The 17,479-nt window shown below is 36.4% G+C and overlaps 1 protein-coding gene across 5 annotated transcripts in view; it reads left to right on the top strand.

The window, feature by feature from the left end:
* The window catches only part of LOC107669552 (transcription factor Maf-like), an 84,270-nt gene that overhangs the window by 30,930 nt on the left and 35,861 nt on the right, over window positions 1–17,479 (top strand). Inside the window, exons 3-5 of one of the 5 annotated variants that reach the window (XR_001632007.1) lie at window positions 12,065–12,122; window positions 12,248–12,325; window positions 12,432–12,963. The exons of 1 other annotated variant lie outside the window; for it this stretch is intronic. The gene's annotated coding sequence lies outside the window, so the exon portion shown is untranslated. Of the gene's footprint in view, window positions 1–12,064; window positions 12,123–12,247; window positions 12,964–17,479 lie in introns of those variants that run through there. 3 more of the 5 variants (XR_001632006.1, XM_016461836.1, XM_016461835.1) reach the window with 3 other exon arrangements.

Raw genomic sequence — 17,479 nt, 5'->3', positions numbered from 1 at the left:
TGTGTGCGTGTGTGCGTTTGTGTGTGTGTGTGTGTGTGTGTGTGTGTGTGTGTGTTCTGCACTGTGCAACTGAAGAGCACTTTGGCTCAGACGGTGTGCCAGACGAGCATCAGGAGTGAGTATATGAGTATACGTGTGTGTTTTGTGTGCTCCTAAGAAAATGTTATTGCTCGTAGGTTGCTCTTTTATAGCTTAGAAGACTTAGGAGTTCTGGGTTTTCGTGTCATTGTTTAGGTCAGGGGTGCCCAAACTCGGTCCTGGAGGGCCGGTGTCCTGCAGAGTTTAGCTCCAACTTGCCTCAACACACCTGCCTTTAAGTTTCTAGTATGCCTAGTAAGAGCTTGATTAGCTGGTTCAGGTGTGTTTAATTGGGGTTGGAGCTAAACTCGTCAGGACACCGGCCCTCCAGGACCGAGTTTGGGCACCCCTGGTTTAGGACAAATAAAAATAGACTTTGATATCTTCATGTATAGGATAGTACATGTGAGATTTCTCTTTTCTTCTTTTTTTTCCCCCCATCTAAAAAGCAGGAGACCTAAGCAGAAGTTGCGAATATACTATTTTATATATGAATATATTTTCATTCACTTACATGATCTCCTCTTGATACGTCGAGACTAATTTGTGACCATTTTGAGAATAATTAAATCGTTGACCCTTGTGAAAAAGAAGTGTGCTTAATTGTATTGAATGTAGTGTACTTCGAATCTTAAAAGTACATTTTTTCAAATAAATCTGTATTTGCAGATAATGATAAATAAAAGGCCACTTCAGTGCACTTAAAGAGAGACACTTGCATGACTGTTTCTTAACACACTTTAGTCTACGTTTAAAAAGTTCACTTAAAGAGGTCAACTTTTGTCATGTTGACTAACATACTAAAGCAGCTGATTATAAATTTAAGTTTCAATAGAAATTAAAGTCTATTTTAGTTTATCATAAATGCTTGCCAGTACATTCAGCAGTACCATATTTCAAAGACAAGAGAAGTAGCCTAATTATGAAATTACATACTTAAGTCATCTTGGTAAACACTTTATTTTAAGGTGTCCTTGTTACACGTTACATGTACTTGCTCTTATAATAACAATAAATTATGCATAATTTCATGCAAGTAACCCGAAACCAAACCCTACTGTAATCCTAACCCTAACCATATAGTAATAGGCTACATGTAGTTAATTAATATTACTCAGTACTTAAATGTATAATTGCACTGTAACAAAATTAAGTGTAACCGTCTTAAGTACTTAATACCTAAGTGGGTGGAAAAAAGCACTTTAAAGTCCAGCTAATTGCATTTAATATAAATGTAAACTATAATACATTTTCATTTAATAGCAATTAATATGCAATTTAGGGTTACACTTTATTTTAAGGTGTCCTTGTTACAGTGTAATTATACATTTAAGTACTAAGTAATATTAATTAACTCCATGTAGCCTACTTACTATATGGTTAGGGTTGGGATTACAGTTGGGTTTGGTTTCGGGTTACTTGCATGCAATTATGCATAATTTATTGTTGTTATTATAATAGCAAGTTCATGTAACAAGGACACCTTAAAATAAAGTGTTACCCAATTTAAAGTGAGCAAACATTACATCCAGCTGCACTTAAGTATATTTGTAAAGCGTGTTATTAAGATTTTAAAAAGCATGCTAAAGTGTGCTTCATTCTCACAAAGGAAAGCCATTAAAATATCTAATTTGTAATTGTATATGTTATATTTTTTTCTATTGCATAAAAATATCGCATCTGTGAGTTTTTGATTATTTTAGCCCCGAAAGGGAAAAAAAAAAACAACCATTTTTCTTTCATAGCTCAATGCATATCTCAATTATGAAACATCTACGTTCTAGGAATTTCCACCAATTAGCAAAAGCCTCCATTTGATCTCGACACAATCTCATTTCTGTCCAGATATGAAGGAGACGCATTCATGTAAATTCACGCACGGCAGGTATGTAGACGCACAGATCAAGCGCACGCCTGCTGTGCTGCCTGCGTAACCCCATCAGCGCAGAGCCATGCGTCTCCCCGAACCGTAAGAGACAGCCTTCTCATGAATAACACCCTGTCATCTGCTCACCCGTGTGGCCAGAGCCACTTCCGCCCGCTGCTCGCCAACTGACCTTCCTCATCACACAGACGTCTCTCTCACTCCCACAGCATTAAATATTCATGCCGCACCAAAGAGAGTGACTCTACACTTCTCCATCCCGTATCCCGCGCTTCCTCGCTGTCTCGTCTCTTCCTGTGTGTGTGTGTGTGTCAGCTGCAGGGCTTGCAGGTACTCTGTGTCTAACATGGGCCTTTAGCCGTGACTGTATTCTCTAGTTAGCACAGCAGCTCTCTGACTGTCTGATGTTTGTCTTAAGCAGCGCTCAGGTCACTCGGCGTTCACATGGCAGCTCGTACCCGCGTCCACGGGTCATTTAGCATTTAGACACTTTAGCCTGTTTGTTTGCACTGTGGGTCGACTGTGCTCGTTTGCAGGGCATGAGGTGTCCAGTATTGGTCACAATAGCTATTGCAGTGTGATATATGATGCTTTATACCGTGTGACAATCTGGGAGATTTGAAAAAGACAAAATAATAATTTCATGATAATTGTTAATAAAACCAAACTAGCATTATCATATGGTAATTCAATATATAAGCCTTTTATCATTGAATTTCGAGTAAATTAAAATAACACTGTTTTATGAATTACAGGTAATTAATATTGAATATCACTGCTGCTGCCTTTCAGTTGTTCATGTGTGAAACATAAAATTAAATATATTAGTGCCGTCAAACGATTAATCGCGATTAATCACATATAAAAAAAGTTTATGTTTGCATAATATACAGTATGTATGTGTTCTGTGTATATTTATTATGTATATATAAATACACACACATACAGTATATATTTTGAAAATATTTACATGTCTATATTTATATTTATATTCATATAATTTATATTATAAATAAATATATTTAATATATAAACTCAATATATTTTTCTGAAATGTGTATTTATATATGCATAATAAATATGCACAGCACACATACATATATTATGAAAACAAAAACTTTTATTTTGGATGCGATTAATCATGATTAATCGTTTGACAACACTAAAAAAAGTGTATTTTTATGTTTCTTTTTTTTAATTGGCAGTTTTTCATTTTTAAGTTCTTTAATGCAGGTCTTTCATCTCACTTTTGCGTTACTATAAACGTTTTTGAATAATAAACATTATGAAATAAAGATTTATTATACATAATATTATACTGTATGTAATATATATCATAAATAAACTAATAAGTAAAATGATTATATACTACATCATAGTGTGGGGGGGGAAAGAAATTGCTAGTAAATTTCATAATTACAAAAAAAAAAAAGGTAACACATTGCTTTAAATGTTTTGAAGAAGAAAAAAAAAGATATGGTGTTTTTTCTAGTAAAATGTACTCCAGTAATCTTTACTACTTACTACTTCCGATTTTTATTTATTTATTTATTTTACAGTGTATTGTGTTAAATACTGTTACCGTGATACAAAATTACTTTGAGTAACACAAATGTCTGTTGGTAAATATGAGTATTTATGCACATGTGTATGCGTTTTGTACTAAACAGTGTGGTAACTGCCTGATGTTGATGTTAGTCAGAAGACCACCGTTAACACAGCTGCTGTAAACATCTGTGGACTCCATCAATATGGCCAAAACATCTGTGCTTCTTTAGCTTTCTTTATCATATTTCTATAATCCGTCTTTCATAATTAAACCTGTGGGAATGAAGGAACCCCGCTGCGTGTTCATGGACTTTGAGAGGTAATGATGCTGGACAAGTGACTTAATATCACTCAAGAGCACTAATCAGGCAGCAATTAAAAGACCTGAATATTAAATATCTAATTAATAATTCTATATGGCTGGTGTTCATCAGGCAATGATGTGCAATTGTTTTATACTAGATAGATAGATAGATAGATAGATAGATAGATAGATCACTGTGATAAACAAGTTAGGTCAAAAGTAATCTAAAGTAATCCAAAAGTAATCTGATTATATTACCTAATATGTGTAATGTAATGGATTACGTTACTAACTACAATCTATGTTATCTATGCAAGTATATATACATATATTACCAATAAATAAAGACACTTCTGAATGTATTTTTATTCCATTTCCATATTTAAAATGTATTTTTGTAACTTACATGTATTTGTAAAAATCGCCTCCACACCACTGATATTTTTATCCTTTTTTTTCTTTTGGGTGCTTAGTGTGAAATTGGCATCCTGTTATTTTTATCCAAAGAAATGTTTTGTTCTTTTCTCACTTGGCTTTTTTTTAAATCTCTTCGCTTTTCTGAAGTTCTGGCTTTAGTTTAAACAGCAGACGGGACACTGAGGGTCTCGGGATATGTTTTGGAGTGTGCCGAACACAAAGATGGTGTGATGGTGGAGTCAGTCGAACTCCTGCGGCCGATGCAGTCCAGCAGATCGTCTAATATCTGCAGGAGGCCTTGAGCGCTGAGGGGTTTGTGTGGGGTTTACATAAGCGTATTAGACTGGAGCACAGTCATATCTTGAGCTCGCAGATAGTGGCGGTTTGTTTTCCCTTACGCATTTATTTCTTAAGAAGATTGAACACCGCCACCACAAGACAAACACACCGGCGCTATTAGATGATGTGTGTGTGTTTGAGTGAGGGAAATTTAACCCACTGGAAAGAAGATCACAGAGGAAATCTCAAATGTTTCTCCTAGACACTAATGAGATTAAACTGAGAACAAATGGAGACTTTGATGAAGTGTTCAGCTTAAGGTTTTTTTTTTTCCAGAGAAAAAGACCTTGTTTGTCTCCTTGATCATTTCTGAAGAGATCAAGACAGTGTCTCAGATTTGCCAATTAATTTTTTTTTTTATTCTACCAAGGAATTGCTTGGAAATGTCACATTATAGAAGTTGCGAATGTTTCATGTGATAGTTCAGCCAAAAAAATTAATGTCTCATTAATTGTCCATACAGTGACAATCAGTGGGGTCTAGTGTTGTTTAGACCCCACTGTTCTTCAAAATAAAATCACACCGATTTGGAAAGACATGAGGGTAGTATTCATTTTATCAGCAGTTTTTATTTTATTTTATTTATTTTAATGTATTTGTTTAAATTTTTATTTAAATTTTTATTTATTCATTCATTCATTCATTCATTCATTCTTATTCCTGTCAACTGTCCTTTTTAGTTTTTATCATATTTAGTCAACCAGTTCTTTTTTTTTTAAGTCACGTTTTAGTTGAATAAAAGTCTGGGAATTTTTGTCTAGTTTTAGCCAATTAAAACAAATCTTAGTCATACTGCATAATGGTTAAACTGATAATCACAATTATTTTGCTCAAAATTACAATCGCGATGACTGATCATGATTGTTGTCATTTGTGAAATTTACATCAGAATTATTACTTTATTTAATTATTATAAGCAATAATAACACACATAGTTTATTTTACGTCATCTAGTTTCCTGATGTATTATCATAAAAATAAACACATAGTGAAAACTGGTAAAACTCAAAAGCTTCTCTCAAAAGCTAAACCTGTGAAATTCCTAATATTAATTCCAATAATTCCCAATTATATTAATGTTTTTCTATTAAAACAACAACAACCAAAAATACTTTCTATTGCGGCACAGAGGTGCGTAAGTGCATTTATTCGTCAACCTCAATCGCTAACAGTATTGCAGAGATGCATGTTTGGATTTATTACAGTTCGTCAGTGAGAAGGTTTGATGGCAGATTTAGTCGCGGCAAACAGAGCAAATGTCCCTGTGACGGAACACAGACTTTCGCATCTTAACGCCAACTTACATGTTTGTCATTGTTTTCAGTTCATCAGCATTTTTATGTGGTGTAGAGAAAGCATGTACGAATGGTTGCCAGGTTGTAAAGATAAGGCAAACAACTGATGGGGAAATTTTAGATATAGAGTTTTTAAATACATTTTAGTCTCGACTATTTTCGTCAATGATATTGCATGTTTATATAGTCACAGTTGTGTTGCGTTTCGTCTTTTTCATTCTAATTTTCATTCTTGGGTGAACTATCTCTTTAAATGTAGATGAAACAATCACATCTCCAGAGCTTTGAAAAAGCTACCATTGAGCAGTAAAATATTCCTCAGAGTGTATCTGGAGTCTACATAATGTACATATTTCTAGAGGCCAACAAACACTGAGCGGATAGTGTGTGTAATTACCAACACCTCGGCTTTAGCTCCAGTTCATGTCGCTCGTCTCTAATTAGAGCGAGAGGAGGAAGGGTAATTTATAGAGAGTGTTAAGATAACACACTGCAGGTCTCTGGAGGAACACACTCCTGACCGTGTGTTCACACACTTATGTATTCGTGGCTGAGGACTGCTTGTGTTTGTGCACGTCCTCCACCTGAACTGACCTGAATCTGCTGTTGAGATTTAGTGTAGGACACGTGATTGAGAAACATCTACACCTTAGATCAGGCCGATCGGAGCGGCCGTGGTGCTCGATGAGCCCGATCGACGTTTTAATCCATACACTTTCTTTTCTCAGGATGTTATGAGACATCAATCATCATTCTCATGCAGGTGTTCCTCAGACGAGCGCTTCTCTGTAGCACGTTTCCTCTGTGCTCTGTTCCCGTATCGAACAGGGACTGCTTTAAAGCGTAAGCCGAGTATCGGTGTTTCGCTCTGCAGGAATGCAATATCCCAATGCTACATTTAATCCCAATGTTTAGACACACACAATAGCTGTTCCCAAATCTACTAGATGCGTTGCTCAAGGTGATCTGTAACACTTGGAGAAAGCTATCTGTTAGCATTCCCACTCATCTTAATGGCAGTTGATTGGCTGGGTCATCTTTGCAGATAATTCATGTACAAAATTGTCTGACCAAAAGGCTGTATCTTAACCATCATAACCTGCTCAATATACAAACACACGCTCCCGTACAGGAGAATCAAACAATGGTGTTTGTCATTAGCATGTTGCTAAGCTAAAGCCCAAAGTATTACGTTTTGACGCGCACACTGTTGAACGCATAGCCTTTGAAAGTATACACAGATGGCAACATATGTGCTAGGGCTGGGGAAATAAACTGATGCAGCTCGAATCAAGAAATGATTCTGCATCTGAGATTTTCTGAATACATCACGATTCTGTCTCAAATCGATTCTGAGCTTGGTTTTTAAAAGCGGATGGCACTGCTTGCTTTCGAAATAGCCGTACTCTGCTTGCTTCCAATTCCTTACACATACTTGAACCTAAAATAATCATTCATAAAGTTCAAAAAGTTTGAAGCGAATTACAAGGGTGTATTTCATATCACGAGCGCTCTTCTTCGTGAGCACCATTAGATTAGAGCACCATCTGCTGTTAAAAACTAAGCTCAGAATCGATCCCAGAGAGAATCGCGATGCATTCGGAAGCGATCCATGAATCGTGATGCATCAATGTATTGTGACAGCCCTAATATGCACACTAGAAAGTTTAATCTTTGTCCAGTGTTTGTGCTATTTCTCTATAGACAAAAATGTCTTTGCTCTCTTTTAAACTACTGTTGCAATGTTGCCACCTTGTGGACAAACTCATTAGTGCAAAAACATTCAAAAGGCCCATGTATACTTCATTTTACGTATTCTTCTCCATCTTGCACACAGCTGTGTCCAGCCAGATTTTAAAGTGTACTCAACCACAGATGGATGAGTTTGATAGGTGCACAGCACCACCTAGTGAACTCTTTTGTCTGAACAGTATTCACCTTGCGTGTGCATTGTTGGACACGCACCATGCGTGCGGACATGAAAATTGGGCTACACATGGACACCTGCGGACTCTCCTGATGATGGAAATTACGTGTGGACTGTCACGGCTGAAGTATACTTTGGGCTTCAGAAGAATTGGGCTTTGTGCATATTATGCTGATTACCAAATTTACGTCACATGCTCTGTACAAATTCCCTAGTGGACACGTAAAAAGTATCGTTTGGACTAAAGTCCCAAATTTTCATATGCGTTTTTTTGTGTTCATCATACTATAAATTCGTCACGCACAGAAACCGATGCGTATTACTTTATCCGTGTGAAAAAAATTCACCAAAAAAAATGGAGTCTTCAAGCAGTGAGGATGATTTTGTTGTCCTCTCGCTTCTTAAAAAGAGAAAAAGAATGGAAATATTGGGTCCATCCAATCCTGAGATATAGAGAGGAAGGAGAGTTCCCCCTCCTTATTAAGGAGCAGCGGGATTATCACGGCGATTCAAAGTTTACTTCAGGATGTCAGTGGCTCAGTTTGATGCTTTGCTAGCGATACTAGAGCCACATATTAAAAAGAAGACCACCAATTTCTGTGAACTCAGTGTGCAAGGATCTTTACAGTGCTTTGTGCTGCGAGACGAAGTGGATGAAGTTGACGATCGCCATTCTGGATTTTGGCGTTCACTTGTACAGTGGCTCAGAATTATCAAACACCTCTCAAAATGCTTGCTACGGATCCGAAAAATGCAGAAAATCGAACCCATTCCGAATTTTTTTATGATGGACAAACGTTTCGGAGGCAGTGTGTAAATGTGATTGATACAACATTAGGTTGCATTTATTTTTCAACGTGCGAAAATTTCGGACGGAAATTTCAGGCTCAGTGTGCAATGACCTTTAGCATTGTAACACACTAGTAAGTGTAAAAAATACTATTCAGTAGTACTAGTACTTTTTAGTTACGAATGGAATGTCATTTTATTTATAATCATTAAGAAATTTGTGCTTTGTCAGCCATCTTGGATTTTACCACTGACATTGTTGCAGTGCATCATGGGATCAGCCAAAAAGAGAAGTAGGTTTAGTTTTAAAGGTGTTAAAGGCCTTTTCACACCAATGATGATAACTATATCTATAATTTTCAATAGTCATTCTAATTCTATAAGAATTGGAAATTTCACATCACAACTGTAACAATAACGACATAGAGATACGATACCTCTGAAATCACTTTCAAACATTTTTAAGCTAATGAATGATCAATGGCCAATCATCCACCTGACATTCAAGAGTCCAAGCATATAAAGCAGCAGACGACAAAACTGCAGAGTGCTTAAAAAAAAACAAAAACAGAATTGTATTGATTTATTCGGAATTCTGTTCTGATTACAATAAACAGAATTTTATTGTGTTTTAGTGATTTAGGATGCTAAAATACTGCTTTTAATAAACAGGCCATAAGGCTAGAAAGTGGTCATGTAAAGCTAAATTGTGATTGTTTTTGGCGCAAGAAACTTAACATAAGCTGGGGGGAGAGGGGATGCCTGTAAGCAGTGACTCGAGAGTGTTTCTCTCTCTCTGTAATGTCCTGACCAGAAGGAAGATCACAGCTCAAGCCTCCTATCCATCTCCACAACCTCAATATTCAATCACTGAGCTAATTGCATGGAGGAGAACAGAGTTAAAATCATGGCTCTTCTAATAGCCTTTTGGGGATAAATGGGGACAGCGTAAAAAAAAAAGACCAATAATATCCTTTTTCAAATGACGAAGATCTATTGTTTGTTTAGCTACGTTTTGCTCTGATACATAGATACACGAATGTTTTAAAGTAGTAGTTGACTCAAAAATGAAATTCACATGACTTTTCCTTATTCTATTATTCATACAATTTCTAATTAATCGTAAATAGATGATTACAATCAGCAATTATTTGTGTGTAAAATGCTGCAATATTTTTCCGAACAGTTTGCACAGACATTCATTCTGCTCATGTTTCATTAATGAGGCCCGCGGAGAGCGCGTGTGCTGTAAACTGAATTTTGTCGTCTTCGCGGGACACATTTAGATCCGCCTGTGGCGATTGACTCTATATATCTGATCACTAAGCGTCCCGCCATTTGAAGAAAAGACTATGAATAGTAATTTCATTACAACCAGCCCTCCGTATCCGACATTCTCTCGCTGTGACTGCAGAAATATTCGTCTCTCTTAGCCCCGTAAGCCGATCTCTCCTTTACCCGACTAATGTAGGTTGTGTTCCATTAAAAAGCCTCTGTATACGTCCGCCCTCCCAAGTAATGCCTTTGTGGGAAGCATTGATCGAGAGCCTTTCACATACACACACTACACTCACGGACACACACACACACTCACATGCAGCTGGCAATGAAGTGGACGAGAGGATATCGGAACGTGGCACTTCTGCGTAGAAACCCCTGGAAAGGCGGCATCGATTTCGGCCCGGGGAGAGGTGTGATTGATTTAAATGTGATTTCCTATTTCCTATCTCCTAATTGAAATAAACTATGAAGTTTGCTGCTATCAATAGACTCTACTGTAAATAGGCACGTAATGCCTGAGGGTAGGATTGAGTGTCTGCAGTAAACATGTCTCAGGCCAAACCTGCCGCACGTTGGAACTGGTGTCCATCTGTCCGGAAGATCTTGTCCAAAATGTTTGATTTAATTGGTTATTTGTTCACATCGTGCATTTGCTCAGTCAGGTGGCATATAGAAAGCGAGTTTGGCAGGCGCATTAACTGTGCCGGCGAGGAAGAGTGAAAGTTGCAGCGTCCTGCTATAAATAGGGACTACAGAAGGACCCCCCGTCGCTCATGTTCTGCAATGCAGAGCAGCTCAGTGGGAATTCTGGGAAAATGAGTCCAAACCTGTCTGGATGTGGACATGGGGCATGACTGTGTCATGAAGAGGGGTGCGGGCGGGCCTGTCAGTGACTTTACTGTTTGGGTATTTCTGCCAGAACGCCCCAGTGTGTGTGGAAAATGAAAGATTCTGGAGACGCTTTATGTTCGGGACAGCTAATCATGAATTATGAACAATAAAATCGTGCTGGAAGGTTTTTGTTTGGAATTGAACACATAAACTGTCCTTACTTCCTGACGTATATCAATGATATAGGTGTCCTGAGAAATCACAGCCATAGCCTCTGTAAACAGTGAAAAACGAGTCACTGTTCAGCCAATCAGAAACTTAGCCAGAAACTGTCTCTGCCTGTCAGTCATTTTGTATGCTTGAGATTGCTAAAATGTCTTCCGAGAACAGCATTTTGAAGGCCCGGTATGTGGTTAAAGGCTAAACGCTAGTTCGGACAACTAACGCAAACAGACATGTTTATTGGGTTTTGTCGGTTCTGTTACCTCCTCGACGTTGATCAGCGTTTGTTATTACCGACTGAACATGTTCAATCAGCATTTGATGAATCGTGGAATGTCTGAGAAGTGACGTACTGTAATCTGGTGGTAGTCACTTATTGGTCTGTCAGTTCACTTAGCAAAATGCTAAAAATGCTAACAGCCCTTTTAATCGATGCAAACCGCAACTAGAATACTGCAAATTCAGCCTTAAAAAAAATGTATTCCTTTGTAGAATAATTAAATGAATTTGTTTGTTACATATTTTGAAGAAAAAATAGCAAAGTGAGGCAAGATGAAACGTAAACCCTAGCATTCAGATTCATAGACCGTAGATTCATAGCTAAAGTAAAAAGCTCGCAAATTAAGACCTCGCAAAAAGACAAAAAACAAACGCGGCAAAATACAAAGCTTAATGTGAGCTGACATGAAAACATGTCACAACTTGTGACTTAAAGTCCCCCTGTGGTGAAAATCAAGTTTTTTATGTTGTTTATTTGTCTATGTGGTGTTTTTAATATGCTTTTAGACATGTAGTTGTCCGCTAGTAAAAACAGTTTTATCAGTCATTATAACATTTAAATATGTCATTTTGATGATCAAAGATGAGTTTTAAAGGATACAATTTTTGACTACAGGGGGACTTTAACATGAAGACTGAACTAGCTGGCTAGCAGGAAACTATGATGTGTGACAGCAACTCTTCAAAATAAAAGTCATGAATAATATATATATATTTATATATATATATTTATTTATTTCTCATTTTAAAATGCTATGTTTTTTATTCAAACAGAATAATATTTGGGAAATAATAGGCATGGCATGTAATTATATTGAATTTGTTTGGATTATTTTGCCCCGCCCACACGTATTTGATGACATCATCAGAAAAGAAAAGCTGTTTAGAGGAAGATGAAGTGATTACATTGGATGGATGATTGTGATTGTAAGTATTTTTTTTTTAAGATTAACATGCACAAATGAATCGTTAAGGGTCAATTTTGATTTCATGTTTAATGGTCCCCACCCCTAATATTTAATTCTTAGTTTCATGGTTTTTCTTTCAATCAGGATGAAAATCTCAGCTGCACAGTGCGGTGTCCTTCGATTTTCTCTCTCGGGTGCGTGTCCTCTCCGCTCCTCCTCCAGGTGGGACGTCTGTCCCGGCAGATGATGTGATTACGGCAGCAGTGGCCTGGCCACCTCTTCACCTCCATATACATTTGTGTCACTCTCTGTCTTAATTTTATTATAGAGGGGAGCGGCTGGCCTCCAGGGAGCTCTGTATACAGCCTCTTATAGACGTCTTTCAGCACATCTTCTAACGGCTCCTACATATGAGACTAATGACTCAAATTAATAGCAAGCTGCAGTGTATTTCCGACTCTGCCAAGAGCCCTTGTTCTGTTCTTCCCTTACATAGTTTGCACCAGGAGTTACTACTGTGAAATCATAATAAATGAATTAGGAATCTCATTCAAACAAAGCTTTTTGATGACATTGTTGGCCAATCCCAAGTTGCTGTATTTCTGTTGTTATGATAACAGTAGTAAATATGGTATTTGGAAAGAAACTATGGCTACTAGGGTCAGTTTTTCTAAGGATCACTATACGTTTATGGGTTTTATCTCCTTTTTGTTTATTTCAACTTTTTTTTTAAACTTACCTATACATACAATTCACTGCAGTTTCCAGCTGAAATGAGCAGTAAAAACTTGATTACGTGATTACAGGGGCAGATTATTCATTAAGAATCATTTTTCACGCAATACTGTTATGACCTCAAAACACTTGCATAATTAGTAAACTATTACAGTTTGCTTTTGTTATTGGTTAGATTTACTGTAGTGTTTAGTATGGTATGTTGTTTTTAAGCATGACTGACTGGATGCTTGCTGAATTGCCATGATGCATACATGACATGAATAAAACATGCTAGATTCACATGAATCTGTTTTGAATAAAACTAAACACTTTTTTTAGTGCCAGTTACTGGACATTTTATTTTAAAAGTGTCATGAAACGTGCAAAGTAATATCATTTTGCAGAAATGTCGCCACAGGCACGATTTCCCAATGGGCCTGGGATGAAAATACCAGCAGCCAATCAGAACATACAGTATATGTGACCCTGGAGCACAAAACCAGTCATAAGGGTCAATTTTTTTGAAATTGAGATTTATACATCATCTGAAAGCTGAATAAATAAGCTTTCCATTGATGTATGGTTTGTTAGGATAGGACAATATTTGGCTTGGACTCTGAGGGGGGCAAAAAATCAAAATATTGAGAAGTTCGCCTTTAAAATTATCCAAATGAAGTTCTTAGCAATGCATATTACTAATCAAAAATGAAGTTTTGATATATTTACGGTAGGAAATTTACAAAATATCTTCATGGAGCATGATCTTTACTTAATATCCTAATGATTTTTGGCATAAAAGAAAAATCGATCATTTTGACCCATACAGTGGCTATTGCTTCAAATATACACGTGCGACTTGTGACTGCTTTTGTGCTCCAGGGTCACATTTTAGTATACATTTACTGCTATAACGTTGAATTTTGGACCAATTTCACTGTCAAAGGAGCTATAAAACATAAAAAAGTAAAAAAATAAATAAAAAAAAACGTAAAAGCCAACTAACTAACGACTTTTCTGCCACTTTTTGCAATTTGTGAGAACAAAAACTATGGTAATTTAGTGGTATATCAATATTTACCCTTCTTTATTTTTGTAAGAGTCACTATAAATGCAAGGCATTTAGTCCAAAAGTTGAGCAAACCAAAGTTGCCAAATCTTATTTTGACCGTCGTTTGGCCTTATTTGTTCATTATTTAATTTCTACTTATTTATATAGCTGTCCATGTCTTTCTTAATTACATATAAGAAATTGAAGGTATTATAAACCCCTGCGGTGTGTTTCCCAATGCGCCAGACGGTTTCCTCTATGGTGCATTTCCACACGTGCTCGGCGTGAGAAGCAGCTAGTTTGTAATGCTAAAGAACGGTGTACACAAAAGAGGAACGAGCCCTTCCTCCCATAAACCATATTCCCCACTGTCCTCCACGCAGATTTGTGGGAAACACAGGCAGACGAGGAGGAGGAGGAGGAGGCAAGCAGAATTCCCTGAGACTGGAGAATCAATATGCAGGAGCGGCCGGCCGGTCATTTGTATGCTACATGTGCGGCAGAGCTAGGAGAGCCAGAGACAGGAGTTAGAAAAGCAAAGGTTAATTTCATACATCAACTTCCATCTGCATATTTCTTTCCACAGGAGTGCCGCGGCCTTTGTGCAGGGTTTTTTTTTTTTTTGCTCTGCGGTTCATACTTTACGGGAGGCGAGGTGTTCGGAGGATCTGTTTGCGCTGCTGATTTGAGATAGAAGTTGAATAGAGAGATGCGTAGATTACTCCAACTCCTTAAAAGAAGATTAACGCTCGCATTTCACGTTTAGAGGCCTCTAATCTGTGTTAGTTACGATGTAGATTCTCTTTGTGTGTAATGTTTGTTTGCATGGGCTCGTTACTTTATTTCATTGACTGTTGTGAGTGCTGTATATGATGCTATCTCATAGCGTGTCACATGTAAATACAGTTCGAGATTATGAAATCACAGGCCGCAAATTCCAGAACAACTGTTTATTGTCTTGGGCTGTATAATAAAAAAAATAAAAAAAAATCATTCTCCATACTGTATATATTGTGGAAGAATACAAATATCACAATTTCAAAAAAGTACCCTGGTATTTCGGTAGTTTTCTGGGCACTGTACCATGTTAATATTACAGTATTTTAATATAGTAATAATTCAGTGCCTTGTTCTAAGACATTAAGTATTACCCTCTGATACCATGACTATACCATACACCACAGTATTTGTTTATTTATTTTTATTTAATGTAATATATGATTGCTCAGTCTGAGTCCAAAAAAAAAACATTAATTTAAAAAAAATATTAATATTTCAGGAAAAAAACTGGTTTAAATAGTTTAAACCAACCTAAGAAAATAAAAATAATTATTAGTGATAAATAATAATAAAAATGTACAAAAAAAAAAATGTAATATTTTTGCAAAATGCATGTGTGTTTTATGTTTTGTATCATATTTGCTTTTATGGCTGATATTGTATGATACAGTGAGAATATAGAGCTCGCATTTGATTTATGGCCAAAGCAAAAATGCAATTTGGTGCGGTTGTTGTTATTTGTATGGCCAAAAAAATATAAAATTCTAATGTACATCAATCAGTATATCAAACTACTTAGACAAAATGCATGTAAATATCAGTTGTCACTTTATATCTCCCAAAAGGCATTAGTAAAATAATGTTTAAATTCTTAGTTTTATGATCAAAACTCTGTAGTAATTTAATTTTGTTGGTTGCAAAACATATAATGAAATGCAGTACAACGATGATTGAGAGAAAAACAAAAGCCTGATGGATCGTATTTGATACATTTTAACATGATTTTCTAAAGAATGATGCATGGATAATCAATAAATTGCTTCAGTTCAGTAATATGCCTTGAAATATTAATAACATTCTAAAGTTCTTCTTAAACTCACTTTACAAACTTATTAAAGATTCCTCATCAAAAAGACAAGTGAACTGCGACCTGGACATTTTTAGAATTGCCAAGGACTTTTTTACTTTCTGAAAACAAGTCTAAACTATCAATCAGAAGACAGAAGGCATGTAGTAGATTGTGTACAACTGCTTTTTCAGCAATGTTTTGATCATTTTGAGGCCTTGAAAAAGCATGTATCTAATAGGATTGGGCAGGCTAGAAGCTAACTACTAGAAGCTAATTGGCCAGGCTAGAAGCTAACTACTCAATGACGGTTTAAAGCAGAAATATGTAGATGTGGATAAAATACAAAAAGATTATGAGGTAAAAACAGTTACAGCTAAATTCAAAGGTGTTGTTTTTCCCCGGTTCAAACCGCTAGCAGCTTAGCTTTGCAAAACTGCTAGCGTGCATGTTGATTGACTAAGCGTAGCATCAGGCCGGTGACTGATGGCTCTGGAATCAGTATACAGTGCCATCAGTGAATGCTAGCGCAGCGCTAAATGATAAACATCAGTAATTTAAACCACACAAGGGCGGCAAAAATTCCAGCCTGAGACGCCTTTTTAAGCACTGTCAACAAACTAGCGCTCCTCTGTTTAGCCACGTAACACCCCCTCAAGGAAACAATCAAATATTCATACGATATTATCCTTCCAGAATGATTCCCGCCGCTTGTTTAGCTTTTGGAATTTAAATGCCACAGATATGAATAGAGAGCATTTTTATGTATGATAGTGCCCCCTCACCTCGCATGATGTTCGTACACAGCGCTGTATTAACTAGCGTAATAGGTAATTTGAATGCTAACGGAGCGAGATTAGCTTTGGGATATGTCTCAGGAGGGACAAATGGAAGTTATTTCTGGAATAATAAATTGCGATATGCATCTGTGTTCATGGAGAATGGTGTGTCTTATCAGAGAAGAAGCAAGGATGAATAAATGCGCTGTATATTCATCATCCATGTGTTTTTATTTTTTTAAAGCTAATGCTATATTCATCTCTGGCTTCTGCTTTTAATGGATACTTTAGATCCAGTGGGCCGAATACTAGATGCTTGAATCTAATGGCTATAGTTTGTAGTTTACTCTCACTACTTGTTTAACCCTATAAAGTCTGCTGTGTCTGTTGGCCTCTTCAACGTGATCAACTGAAAAACAAGTTGCACACATGCCTTCTGTCATCTGAATGATAGTTTAGATTTTTTTAGCGAGTTTTTAGTAAGGCTTTTTAGTAGAATTATTCAAACGTCCACCTTCAGGTACATTTTTGCTCTGAAATCTTTACTGATTTTTACATGTAAGAATAACTTGGATATTGTTGCATATTGATATTGAAGCAGCTTAGGTTTATTCGATTTTGATTTTTACATTATTTTTTTTTTAGAAAAACTGTTCAAATATGAGTCTCAAATATGATCATCAGGCATATGAGGAACAGGCATATTGATTTGTTCATCTCTCAATCATCATTGTATTGCATTACATTTACATTTAGTCATTTAGCAGATGCTTTTATTCAAAGCGACTTACAAATGAAGACAATAGAAGCAATCAAAATCAACAAAAGAGCAAGAATTTTTTATATATATAGTAGATAGAACGGGAAAAGAATAGGGAACGCTATTGTTAGAGGGTCATTTTTTATAATAAATAAAAAGAAAACAAGTAATTAGAATAGAAATATAATAGAGAGTGCAAGTGTTTGACGGTTTATAAATAAATATA

This window comes from Sinocyclocheilus anshuiensis, unplaced genomic scaffold (assembly GCF_001515605.1).
Source record: "Sinocyclocheilus anshuiensis isolate Anshui unplaced genomic scaffold, SAMN03320099.WGS_v1.1 scaffold580, whole genome shotgun sequence".
In the NCBI taxonomy this organism is placed as follows: domain Eukaryota; kingdom Metazoa; phylum Chordata; class Actinopteri; order Cypriniformes; family Cyprinidae; genus Sinocyclocheilus; species Sinocyclocheilus anshuiensis.
This window is presented reverse-complemented; position numbering and strand designations above follow the sequence as displayed.